Here is a 14,335-nt window from a genome sequence, read left to right as displayed (position 1 = left end):
CAGTGATCCCCTTTGGGGATATGAGGTTCTTTTACGTGCCGTAAAGTTACGACACGGGACACACAGCTTAAAGTCCCTCCCGGAGGACTTGTTCCCTGAATTTTTCCGCCCTTAAAAATTCGACGACCTCCGTCGGGTATTTGAACCCGCGTACCACGAGTCATGAGGTGGGAACGTTGCCTCTAGACTACGGAGGCCGCTCAATGGGAAGTAAGTAGACTTAAACGGGGCAAGGCTAATATTTCTTTATAAGAGATATCTTGCGACCAGTCTCTTCTTAATACATGAGTGAGCAGTAAGGTGATTATCATCACATACCTTCATAAGAGATACCTTGATCCATTAAAGTTGGTAATATATTTTTGTAGTGTTGGCTATGCCTTCTGATGACGGCCAGTAATGACTGAAACACGTAAACGCAATTTTTTATATTCTCATATTAAACTTATTGCATTTGGTGGAACTTGATGCTCACTCATGTAGGGTAAATATCCTTTATATCTGTCGTCTTATTCACTGCTGACAGCAAGACTTATGGGGTAAATCAAACTTTTCTTTCGCGTGTTTATTTCGCCAAGTATTAACTGAACTTCCACAGCCCGGTCTTCGGGGGCCGAGATTGAAACAGGATATTTCATTCAAGAAGTAGAAATGCTGACTAGTACACCGCTACAATCAGTTTAAGGACGACAACAAGAAAATGAATGGAAGTCACACTCAGTTAATGAGATGCAACTTAAACTTAAGAAAAATCAGACATAATAAATTTAAAATCGTACTAATATACTTATGTGTGAGCACTTAAATTCCTTTTATTCAAATGTTTATTTGTTGACAATATTATTTGAGCTACATGCTGAACCCACGAAAGTAAGTGGCTAGGAGCAAGTGTATTAGTGTAATAATTATGGGGCAACTCCGTTGTTCTGTCAAAGTCACTGCCTTCCATATTGCCCACACCGTATATTTAGCTTCATATGGGTGGCTGTGATGGAAGGACCAGCCTGTAAGATTTGCAGAATTGAACTACAGCATGAAACTCCTCTATAGAGTCCGGATAGCTTAGTCAGTGTAGCGTGTAAGCTATGGACTGGGCATCCTAGGACTCGAGGTTCGATTCCCTCTAAGGGAAAGAAATTTTTCTCTTCTCCATAACTGCTAGACCAGATCTGGGAGCCACCGAACCTCATGTACAATTTAAACTGGGGGTTGTTTCACAGGGGTTGAAGCGGCCGGCGCGTAAATTTGACCACTCTCCTCCATCTAGTGCCCAGGTTAACAATTATGGAGCTACAACTCAACTCCCCAATATGCCTTCATGACATAATCCTTAATTATTTATTTAAGCACAAGGATATATTTACCTTTACCTCAGTAGAATTATTATATCTTGGCGTCATGTTGATTTGTATTATATTTATTGTTTTGCTTCCGTCAACACAATTTATATATAGGCATAAAATGCATTAAATTTCACAACATATTTCAGTCTTTCTGTTATCATCAGGTGTTGTACATATACCTTCAACTTATCTGCTCTTTACGTAATTTGGCCAATGTTTACATATGGGTGTATTTTGTGTTGTCATTTACATATTAGTGCAATATCTCGTCTTAATTACAATATTAGAATATCAAAATGACAAATATATGGCCATTATATTTCTTATTAATTTGATGGTTTCTAATGTAGCACTTTTGACAATTATATCATTTGTGCTTTTAACCTCAGCTTGTTGTTTCTTAGTAGTTAAAATGCCACAATTATAGCTGACGAATATAAGATTGTTGGGTTGGTTGTAGTGTAGGTGTGTGCAGTGCTGTAGCGCAGTGGTTCTCAACCTTTGTCAGTCCACGGCCCCTGTAAATGTTTTTTTTTTATATAAGATGAGGGCCCGGTACCAGGCAGCGGCCCTCCGTTTGAGAAACACTGCTGTAGTGTAAGTTGTTGGCGTGTCTATCTTCGTGAGTTTTGTCAGGATGATCATGTGGAACTGGTGCTATCACTGCACCAGTTTCACGGGATAAAACTTCACAAACAAAACTCTCACAATATCATATCACACCCATGAGAAATCCAATATAGAGCTAACAACGACAAAATACGATGACAACTTGCACTATAACACGACACACAAAAAAATATATGACATCAAATTCGACAATATCCGTTGTTATATTCAAGGCATTCTAATAAATTTTAAATATCGTAAAGCCCAGAGCTGACCATCATAGGATCACCCGAAACGGCTGCACTACAAAACCGACAACAATAGCAGATGAAAGAAATCTGCACTGCACTGCACTGCACCATGGCATAGAAACTACACCGCAACAAATGCAACAGTCCTATATATTCATATGTTATAGTTAAGGTATTTTAACTAGAAATAAACATTATAATCACGTATTTGACATTTTAATATTCTAATATTTTAATTAAAAAGAGGTATTGCACTAATATGTAAATAACAAACACAAAATACACCCATATCTAAACACTGGCCAATACAGAGAAAGTGCAGAAAATTTGAGGTGCATGTAAAATGTCTGATGAGAGCCCAAAGGTTGAAACTTGTCAAACATCTATACATGGTGTGCTGACAGAAAGCAAACTAATAAATATGTCTCAGTAATATATTTCTATGTTTCTACAAGATTTGCCGGTTACTTAGAGCGAAGTTATGTTCGTAACTGATGTCTGAGTCGAGCCTGTGGTTAATCCAACTAATGTCTGAAGACATTTGGATGTTATCTGCAGAGCACAAATGTGGTACGTGTTTCTCATCTGAAATCCAAAGTATAACTGACTCCTTAGAGTTTCGTCTGATCCAAGCATAATATAAGACTTGGTTTCATTTTAGAACGTTGCGTAAAATGTGACGCCATTTTTAAATAGTCGCCTCTGATTGGTCACAGCTTTGAAAGCTAGAGCAAGAAATAAGACTGGCTGGCCTAGTTTCAAAAGAATTTGTTACGTCAGAGAAAACTGAAATTGCTACCCTAAGTCTCCTGAGCATCCCAGCCTGTCACTCTCTTGTCCGAGGTTCTATCAGAGAAAGTAAGGGTTATGGAAAATATCTGTCTTCCAAGGATGGTAAAGACGCACTGTCATAACCCCCTTCTCTTCTTGTTACAATCATTGGAACGATATAAAGAGATTATTCTATAAAAACAATAAAATATATTGATTCTCGGCTGATCAGAATAAGCGGTGGATGCCTTGAACATGATAAACATCACAGGCTTGTCTTTAAGTCCGAAAAGATCTCTTGGCTTCATATTTCCAATTTTTTATTATTTATCACTCATTGAAATTAAGAGTTGATTCTAATAAAATTTTCTCTATTGCGTACCCCAAACGAGACCGAAATTTGTCACTTCTGAGTACCTTATGCAGAAATTGCACTTAGACCTACAGTGTTCCTTTATCGAACCGCGTACAATGCGTTCATAAACGCTGTCTGGGAGATGGCAGCAGGGTAGCACAGTAATAACCCGCTCAATTTACGTTTGGTGCATATTCCGTTTGAAATCCTGCTGGAGACTGGTTATCCTGACTTTCCTTTCACATTCCCTACTTACTCCACGCAAAATCTGTGATAGTTGTTAACAAAATTTCACCGCATGTCTTCTTATTTATCGTACATAATCTTCGTAATACTGCTACATATGACATTAAAATGAGGGGCACGCGGTAGCGTAGTTGGTTGAGGCACTATGCTACAAGTCGTAAGGTCGTGGGATCGAACCTCGATGAGGTGGATATTTTTTCAATTTACCTAATCCTTCCAGCCGCACTATGGCCCTGGGGTCGACTAGGCCTCTAACAGAAATGAGTACCAGGAATATTCCTGGGAGTAAAGGGCGGACGGCGCGTAAGGTTGACAACCTCACCGCCATCTGTGAGCCGATTGTCTAGAAAAAGTGGGAGCCTCAACATCTAACAACCCTATGGGCCTTCACGGCCTGTTAAAAGGATACTTTTACTTTTTATGACATTAAAATGTAGGTAACGTCAGAATTTGGCACACCGTCGTAAAATAACCGAGTGACACTGCATAGCATATACAAATTTTGCAAACATCAGAATTTGAGGTACCTTGCCCTTCTAATTTCGTACTATGCGTGCTAAACTTCCTTGCATTGCGATGTGCCCCGACTTTTTGCCCTCCTTTTGTCTTTTACGAGTGTGTATTACCGGTCTGTTGGTATATGCAGTAGCGGCTACATCCGTAAAACTGCAGAAGCGGACGCAGCCAATCAGTCTGACCCTCCGATAATCTAACTTGAGTTAATTTGGGCATAATTTTCTAAACTGAAGAAACTGAGAAACAAATTTGGATTTCAGAGTTCTTCTAAAACGTTACTTTTTATACTAGGACGTGAAATAATAATAGCTAGGTATTTTGCCTTGTCCTCTAATATCGCAGTTTGATATCTTAAAGAACGCGGAAGTCATATAGGCGTTTATGCGCCAGATGTAAAGTGACCGTCGGTGAAAACAATTTTAACGGATCATAAACAAGTAACTAGCATTATTTAGAGTCCAAAATATTATATTTGAGCTTCCTGTCGCATTATTTGGGCACTTAATATATATGCATGTATGTATTTATGTATGTGTGTGTGTGTGTGTGTGTGTGTAATACATTATTGTAAATGCAATACTTCGTGGGTTGTTTGTTAAACAACTTAACCTATGTTTCATATGAGTTTTACGACAAGTTTTAGTCGTATGATTCTATCACCAGGCATTCATGATCATTAAACTGCTACACTGCACTTCACCACTTCACTGAGCGTAAAATGTAATATGCAAAAGTCTAAAAGTTACAAAGACAAAAATAACACCGTCTAATGTGACTATTTAAGTATTACATATATTGTAATAGTAGTTTCCGAAAAAGTATTGATGCCCTCTGAGGATGATCCGTAGGGATCGAAACATGTAAGGGTGATAAAACTTAAAGTCACATTAGACGGTGTTATTTTTGTCTTTGTAATTATTAGTGTGACGGACCAGAATGAAACAAATTGAATTCTAAAAGTTATTTTAGTTTTGAAAAACAAGCTCGATTCTAGTTAAAATATGCGTATTTCTGTGTTTTCTGCCGTGTTCCGGTTCCTGTTGTACAGTTCCGGTTCCTGTTGTACAGTTCCGTTGCAGCGACATGCATATTCTTGCGTGCTTAGGTTCTAGAGTACGCTGTTGTGGCTTGTGCGAATGAATTACGAACATTTGGTGGAGTTGAGCCTGTTCGGCTGTGGTGGATTTCAAATAGACCGAACTCTGAGAACAGTTAGTAACCCACAAGCACTAGCCACCACAACATATAGAACCCAAGAAGGTACACGTCCTGTAGTGGCAATACACAACAGCAAACGGAACAAAGCAAAGAGAGAACGTACTGTATATTTCACTTAGAACCCAGCTTGTTTGTAAAAAGATAAGAATTTTTATGCCCTTACATTTTACGTTTTATGCACAGTGAATTGATGCAAAGCAGTATATCAGTTTGATGATCATATATGCCTGACGATAGACTCACACGGCCGAAACATATTAAATGTATGTGAAACATAGATTAAGTGATTTTAGGTTATCAGGGCGGTGACTATGAAGTAAGCAGTCTTCTGGGATGTGGCGCCTTGTAGATATTGTGTTAACCGACGTTTCGGAGGAACGTATCGCCTCCATCTTCAGGGTAAAATAAAAAAAAAGAAATCCGCGATCGAACCAGAGTGCGCAGGTGCTAACAGACACCTGTTAGCACATGCTCACGCTCCGTCGGTATAATTCGCTTGCGGACTACAGGCCACGGATATTTTAGCATCCCGTTGAATTGAGGCATCATCCTTATCATTAAAGCACCAGTCTATAATGCGACAATATTTTAAAATATAAAAAAGACATGTAGAATATGTTTCTCACTAAAAGTGTAACTTTCTTTTTTCCTTGGCACTACATCCTCAGTGGGCCTAGGCCTACCTCCATGAACTCCGTTCACTTCGGTTTTTCTAGATCTTACACGTTCGGTAGGACTCCTTGGGCGAGTGATCAGCTCGTCGCAAGGCCTATACCTGTAGACAAACACAGAAAAACGCACACAAGCATCCATGCCCTGAGTGGGATTCGAACCCACGATTCCGGCTTCCGAGCGAGCGAGGACAGTGCATGCCTTAGACTGCTCGGCTACCGTGATCGGCAAAAATGTAACTTTGATACTTTATAATTATATGATTATTTTTATATTTTACAATATTGTTACATTACTGACGGGTGCTTTAATAATGAGGATAGAACCACGGAGTTTATTTTTGTTTGAAAGCTGTTAAGTAACGAACCACTGGACCAAAATATATGAAACTTCGTAACGAGATACATACATACACATTCTTATTAACTATTGTTTCTAAGTGAACAATTAAAAATATGGTTATAGAGCAAATCTTTGAAGTTCCTGTCAAGAGAAATAGTTACGCATCTGCACGTAACAGCTACGAGCATTCAGATTGGAAAGATCCAAAGAACGCATGGAGAAACTCGGTGTATTTTAGTACAGAATATACATTTCCATACTCCTTTTATTCTTTCTCTCTTAATCTTCCTAATACTTTCCTTTTTCTCTGTCATTTTTAATCTTCTATTTTTATCTCTTTATCTGGAGTCACAGGAATATTATACACACGCTTCGCTTCAAGATGTACTGGCTGAACAGTGGTTGCCTTGAAGAAAGCAGTCTTCTGGGATTTGGCACCGTGTATATGTGGTGCTAACCGACGTTTCGGAGGAACGTATCGCCTCCATCTTCAGGGTAGAAGAAAAAATATAAGAAATCTGCAAGCGAAGAGACCGTGAGAACCGGTAAAAGCAGACTCAGTTCCTCCGAAACGTCGGTTAACACCACATATACACGGTGCCAAATCCCAGAAGACTGCTTTCTTCATAGTCACCGCCGTGAAAGCCTCAAATCTTACATAGTGGTTGCCTTGTTTATATTTATTATTTTTGTACTGCTTATACTTTTTATGTAGAGTTGAGATTTCCACAGCGGTGACTATGAAGAATGCCGTCTTCTGGGATGTAGTGCCATGCAGATATTGTGTCAGCTGACGTTCCTCCGAAATATCGGTTCACACAAACTCTACATGGCACCACATCCTAGAAGACGGCGTTTTCCCGACTTATACTTTTCTTCACATCTTTAGCTGTATCTGTTGTGGTTTGTGTTCATCTCTGAACACTACTGGAACGTAGAGTTTTAGGTTCAGCATACATTCATGTTCGAGAAGACGCGTCGCATTTTTCAGCCATATAATTTTCACGCCTAAGTATTTATACTGTGGTTAGCATTCCTTCTTCTTATTACATAGCTCATAATTTCGAATCTCGTCCGTAAAATTTTATCTTGGTTTTCCTCAATCTACCCCGATAAAGACACTCTTCCATCATACACTTCCCACTGTACGAGCCATAATGAAGACATGTCGTTGCTGAAGGGCCATTAAGCGAACAGAAATGAAATTAAGAACTTGGCATTAAAAGCAACTCGTGACTTTCAGAGGAGCGCCAGTCAGACAACGAATTATTTTCTTTGGCCAGAATTCAATAACTGTAAGAAGCAGGAATTATATGGAGCCACACCGGCAGTCGCGGTCAAATGGGTAGCACTCCTGCTTCGTACTCTGTAGGACTCAGGTTTAAATTTCGGATCCGTGACCAGAAGTTAACGTCTTTTCTAAGCTCTCCAAACAAATGCTGGAATATTTTCTAAAATTACGCCACGACCGCTAGGGACACGAGGTAACGTAGTGGGTTTAGGCACTATGATACAAGCCGGAAGGTCGCGGGTTCGATTCTCGTTGGAGCCTTTGGAGAAAATCCAATTGACCTAATCCTTCCAGCCGCCTTTTGTAAATGGCGTCAACTCAGCCTCTGGCAGAAATGAGTACAATGGATTTTCTTGGGGGTAAAGCGGCCGTGGCTTGAAACTCATCACCCACCTCCAACTAGTGCCGAGGTCAAGAAAACGTGGGTCTATACACCCGCTCCCTCATACGTCTTCTTGGCAAAGGACTTAATTATTTAAGCACAGGGACAACTTTACCTTTTTTTACCTCACAACGCGACAGATTCCTTCCAAATAATTTCCAGTTTATTATTCACTGATCATACTACCATATGAAGTAACAGAGTCTTAGTTACTGGTAGCATTTTTGTAGAAACCATTAATAGTAATGCATGCCAACGAATTCTGTCGAGATGATCTAACAGACACAAACATCCGCATGCCTAAATACTTTTTCCCCCCCTTGACACTACAGCCCCAGTGGGCCTAGGCCTACCTCCACGAAACTCTCCGTTTCACTTCGGTTTACTAGATCTTAGGCATACGGTAGGACTCCTGGGGCGGGTAGTCAGCTCGTCGCAAGGCCTCCGCCTGTAGACAAACACAGAAAAACGCACACAAACATCCATGCCCTCAGTAGGATTCGAACCCACGATCCCGGTTTCCAAGCGACCGAAGACAGTGCATGCCTTAGACCGCTCGGCTACCGTGACCGGCGGTCTAAACACTTACTACTGCTGAAAGTTAATGCTTCGGTGTATATGCTTGGGCCTACGTGAGTATGTACGTATTTACATATGTACAATCATAAAACAATGAAAATTTATATGAAATTCAAGTGCCACAGTACTTTGATACTAATATCCTTTTCAAATTAATTCGTTTATATTATGTGGCCGAGCCGGTTTCCTCCTCCCCCCTCCCAGCTAGTTCCTTCAAAAAGTTGCTCTACAATGATCCTATAAATCGGCTGCTGCCTTCCTAATGTCTTGAGCAATGAATAGGCTTGTATCATTGTCACTGCCTCTGCGAGGAAAGTGAGTGGGATGCAGAACAAGAGAAACAGTGCCAACTCATAAACCTAGCAAGCTTTCAAATATTTACTGTCCATAAAATCGGACAAGCTTAGCAGAGTTACAGCCTGCACAATAAATCACGCAATGTTTACTTCGAGTATTTGCGTCCCATACTGTAGTGACCAGCAAGAGAAGATACATTGTGGTATTTCAAGTGTTACAAATAAGAAAGCGTTAATTTCAAATTTCGCTTCTTTAGTTTTCTGAGAAGATGAAACCTACATGGTAATGACAGAAGTGACTGCGTTGTGATTTCAGGGAGCTAATTCAGATCCAAACCCTCTGCTATGTGAACGACATCGTTACACGTTAGCAAAATAATTGGGAGCAAGGTGGGAGGTGCCCTGTCCTTCGTTCACATATCCGAGAATAGAGTTCGTATTACTGCAGAACTGAAACATAGATCGGGGTATGAAATTTGTGGATAAAGCTGGCTTAATTCTTTGTACATCTTGTACCTTGATACCTGATGTCTCCTAGATATTTTTGCATCTGTCTTTGTAGAATGCTGAAATTTCACTAGCTCAGAATAGGGTCCAGGAGTAGGCCGCTGTGGAAACTCTACTGACACTTCAGAAGTAGTGAAAGGCAGGAAATATATTGTCTAGCACGGGGACCATGCAATTTTCAAAATGACTACTCTCTCAAGTTATTTGTAGTAATTACTCGTAATAAGTATGATTTATTTCAGGTCACAAAAGTTTAATTAATTCCGTTCAGTGTGACTGATGAAGTTTTCCCTTTTTAATCTTTTATCCTTTACATGTGTCGGTCCTACAGCCTTTCTTCAGAAGGATATCAATACAATGAGAAACCACTATTAAAACATGTTTCTTTAAATTAATATATATACAATGTCATCACAATACAATGAGTACAAATCTAATGTTCTTAACAACTACAGTGGCTTGTAACAACTAGTTAAAATATTTATTACACTTAGTATGTTTAAAAAAGATTTTTCTGTTAATTTTTTTAAACCAAATTGGTTCGTATACTTTTTATTTCTCCTCTTTCAAGGAAGCCAAGCGTCTACAGCCTTGTGGTTCTGATTGGAGAACAGACTTTTGCAAATATATTATGGGTATAATGTACTATTTCCGTAATCCCTATTTTGTTCTTATTTTGAGCTTTTGTTATTTTATCCTACCTTTAGTGTCGTCTTGTTGATGTTCGAGGCACTGTGTGTTATACTGTTCTAAGGTCTATCGAATCGCGTATTTATACTCCTTGTGTCTTATGACGTTTATGTGGGCGTGTACTGATGTTTTATTATGGTGTAGAACATATTATGCTGGTTATCACTATCCCTAGTATAGTTTTGTTCTTCTATCAAGTTTACTAAAGATATATGTGGAAGTATTTTTATTGTATATATGATGTTACCATTTTTTGGGCATTTTCAGCCATTTCCATGATTACTGTCATGGATCCATACTGGTGGTGTCTATTTAGTATATGTTGGGCAAATGTCGATTCGTCTTTGTTTAATCTTATATTTCTTATTCGTTCCTTATACCTTGTTGTTAAATTTCTACCAGTTTGGCCAATGTATACTTTTTGAGAGTCTTGGCAGGTTATTTTGTCTATCCAACTCTCTTCGTAGGGGTTGTTTCTCGTTTCAAAACAAAACAAACTACGTGATTTTAGTCTGCAAGCGAACTATACCGACCGAGCGACCGCCGCTTGTCGGTGAAGTTTAGTGCCAACTTTTGCGGATAGGGGGTGTCGCGTGGCCAGCGCAACGAATCCCCAGAGCCGTTTTTTTTTTGGTTTTGTAGACCGGAGCCGCTATTTCCTTGAAATAGCTCCTCAATTATCGTCATGAGGCTGAGTGGACCCCGTTCCAGACCGAGTACTTCTCAGAAAAAATTCTGGTAGCGCCGGGAATCGAACCCGGACCTCTTCTCGTTTACAAATTTACTCATTTGCAAATCAAAATTATTTCAGATCTCAGAAATTCTTTCGCTCTACAAATCGCTGACACTGGAGATTCAGGAGTTGACTTTCCTGCTACTTGTTCACAGGGTCCCACTTTCGATTCTCAACTGGGAGACCTGCTTTTCATGACTAAAGTTCTCTTGGTTAGCAACAGCATATCTAACAAAATGCTGACATAGTATCTTAAAATGGGCCTAGACTGCGTCCATTCAATTCGTTATTCTCATTTGTTTTCTCGTAGTATTCGATGTTATAAACCCAGTGGTTCAAATATTGTCATTAAGTGAACCAGGAACCCATTACCCAAAGTTGTAAAGCCACTGTTAAAAGATAATAATATTATTTCCAGGGCGTTCGTACGGCCAACATATTGCAAATGACGAGGAGTTAAAACAAGCTATTAACTCTTTAAAGCCCAGTGGTTACCATACGCACCATCTGCTCTAACGTAATAAAACTCTACCTTCTGCCCACAGAGACTACTTTTCAGTTTTGTTCTAATAATAAATAGCGATTGTTTCGCTAAACAAAATTAACCAGTTGAGCTCTGTATCGGAAACATATGTTTCCTGAGGGTTCGAATACCTTCACCATGGCCCTACCAGTCGTAGGAGATGACAAAATGGGAACACAGTGCCTGGGTGTATAACTGGGATATAAATACGAGGACTTAGCCCTCCAGATTGGGGGAAGCCTCGAGTGTGAGACGGCAAAATACGGTCATGATTTCCGCAGAACTCCTACCCTAAAATGACTCTCCTGCCGAGGACCAGCAGGAATTGTAAGCAACAGACTCATCCTCTCGTCAGAGAGAATGTTACATAAGGACTATAACTGCAAGTGTTTATTTGAAAAAGGAATACTGGTCGTGGGTCTCAAGGGGATTGGCACTAAGACGAACCGATTGGCGGTAAAGTAACTTTGACATGGACTTAGAATGGGAGAGTTGTGTTCTGCAAGGGAGGCTGAGAAGAGATGGAGCTATAGTTCAGTTTACACTTCAGTTGTGGGGGGTTAACCAGGGTGTAACGGGGTGACCACAGAAGCTAAAGAATCTTTTTTGTTAGGATTCGTTAACGAGCAACGACTTGTGAAGACACTGCAGGCTGGAGAAGAATTCTTTTTATTGCTAGTGGGGTGGGACTAAGTCCCTTGTACTGAGGCCACTTCTGGCCTATTGTAACAGCCCCAGATGATAGGTGAAGGTGATTGTGGAGCAATTTGTGAAATTAAGATTGGCAGGGGAAACCTAAGTACTCGGAGAAAACCTGCCCCAGTGCCACTTTGCCCACCACAAATCCAACTTGAGCAGCCCCGTTATCGAACACGGCCGCCGCGGTGGGAAGCCAACGACTAACCGCTTGAGCTATAGCGCGGGCAATGTGGAAGACTTAGTGTATAGTCATTTGTGAAGTGTGGAGATTAGCAATAGCGCTGTAATTACTTGTACTGACGAATCGTGTGTCTAAGTGGTCAATAAATCCATTCAAGAAACCGAATCCCGTTTATAGTCTCTCATACACGTGACAAAATCTTTGAATTTTACTATTTAATGGGTTAATGAATTATCTAAGGTAGCATTCGAAAAATACTGAAGTAAGTAGCTACCACTTTTAAAGATTTAAGAACATTCGTGTAAGCTCAGTGTACTAATTCCTTATAATTTCTCACAGTGTTTACCGTAATTTCAAGTAGACATATTATGCGTTTAATTATTTCTTCATGACCGCATTTGCATGTAATTATTTTAACTTCTGTGTTTTTCACATTCATGCTTATTCACCTGCAGTTCTTTTCACATTGTATTTATGAATTCTGGACAATTTCAACGCTCACAATTTTACCTCTTGAGCGAAAACATTTCTTTAATTCTAACCACAGTATTTTCATATTTGCAATTAAAGTTTCTGCTACGTAATAATTTTCTTTACACAAATTTTTTATCTTAACTAGTGATTTTCGAATTTTAACTAGTGAATATTTTCAGCTGGTTTAATGTGAATTTAGAATTTTATTATAATGTAACTAACATTTTAATTCAGTGTAAGAACCGATATGCAGAAATAGCGGCAGTAAGAAAGGAACTTGAATGTCTGAGCATGCCCGAATTAAGGGCGCATTTTATCCCCGAAGTGCTTGCTAATATTCATTTCAGTCACTTATTTCTCTTTATCCTCCTTAAATCTTAGAGATAAACGAGTAAAAGCTATAATTTACCTGTTGTATTGTATGGTTGAGCAACAGTCTCTCACTTCAAGGGAAGAAAATAGAATGAGGGTGTTTAAGAGCACGGTGCTCAGGATAATAATTGGAACCACGATAGATGAAGTATTAGGAGGATGGGGAAAGATAATAATGGGCTTCGTGATTTTTTACTGTTATTAACATTCATTGAACCAATGAGGATTACATGGGCGGAACATGTACATGATGAGAAAAATGCATGCATAATTTCTGCCGAAATACTAAAGGGGAAGAGCCCACTTGAAATTGATTTGGACAGGAGGATAAATTAAAGTAGGTAGAAGTATGTTATAAATGTTTGGAATGGATTCAACTGGCTGGGGATACTGCCCAGTAGCAAGATTTTGTGAACATGCAAATTCATCTTTCGGTTACTTAAAATCAGGCATTCCTTGAGCTGCTGAGCTACAACAACGACATCAGCATCAACATAGTTAAGACACATTTGTTTGACTCAAGAGGGTGAAGCTCTTCTTGAAAATAAAGCAGTTATTGGAGACGATGATTAAAAAGGGACAGCAACATATGTAGATTCTTGAGTAGTATCCTACAAGGGTACATTGTAATGCAAGTTTGTTAAAATAATGCAGCTCATTATTTGTTCAGTTAGCTAATATTTATGTTACAAATACAAGTCTACGAATAAAGTGAATAACTTCATCGGATTCTCATAGGAACTTTAATGGCATACTCTGATTTCATTAGAGAGAATTTGATGCGATACAGTGCCCAATTTATACTGGGTAAGTTGGTTGATGGGAAAAATTTCTGGCTTTTATTCGGAAGGTAAGAGTTCCGGATTTCAGCCTGGAAAACAGGTACACTGAAGACGACATCTTCATAGTAACTGCTGTCAAAACCTGAAATCCTATACACTGTCAGAGTTTTCGTGGGTTTCCTCAATCTACCCACGTGAATACCAGGATAGTACCTTGAAATAGGCCACGACCGCTAACTTTCGCATCATTATCAGTTCAATCATGTATTAATTATCCTAGTCCGAGCTATCAAAATTGTCGTTGAATTAACCAAACATACAGTACCACCTCTCTTATGCAGTTATCAAGACAACTTTCGCTTTAACGATGAACTTATTTAAAGTTAAATGAAAGTTTTTTTATTGCTAGTGGGGTGGGACTAAGTCCCTTGTACTGCGGCCACTTCTGGCCTACTATACCAGCCCCAGATGATAGGTGAGGGCGACTGTGGAGAGATTGGTGG

The 14,335-nt window shown here is 39.4% G+C and overlaps 1 protein-coding gene and 1 long non-coding RNA gene across 3 annotated transcripts in view; one reads left to right on the top strand and one right to left on the bottom strand.

Moving 5' to 3' along the window:
* The window catches only part of LOC111871748, a 6,184-nt gene extending 3,362 nt beyond the window's left edge, over positions 1–2,822 (bottom strand). Inside the window, exons 1-2 of the long non-coding RNA XR_002844092.2 lie at positions 1,365–2,822; positions 319–403 (exon numbers count right to left, since the gene is read on the bottom strand). This is a non-coding gene — a long non-coding RNA (uncharacterized LOC111871748). The remainder of the gene's footprint in view (positions 1–318; positions 404–1,364) is intronic.
* LOC111871747 (F-box/LRR-repeat protein 2) overlaps positions 1–14,335 on the top strand; it is a 59,525-nt gene that overhangs the window by 7,709 nt on the left and 37,481 nt on the right. The gene's annotated exons all lie outside the window — the stretch shown is intronic.

The sequence above is a fragment of the Cryptotermes secundus genome, unplaced genomic scaffold (genome assembly GCF_002891405.2).
Source record: "Cryptotermes secundus unplaced genomic scaffold, Csec_1.0 scaffold633, whole genome shotgun sequence".
NCBI lineage: Eukaryota > Metazoa > Arthropoda > Insecta > Blattodea > Kalotermitidae > Cryptotermes > Cryptotermes secundus.
This window is presented reverse-complemented; position numbering and strand designations above follow the sequence as displayed.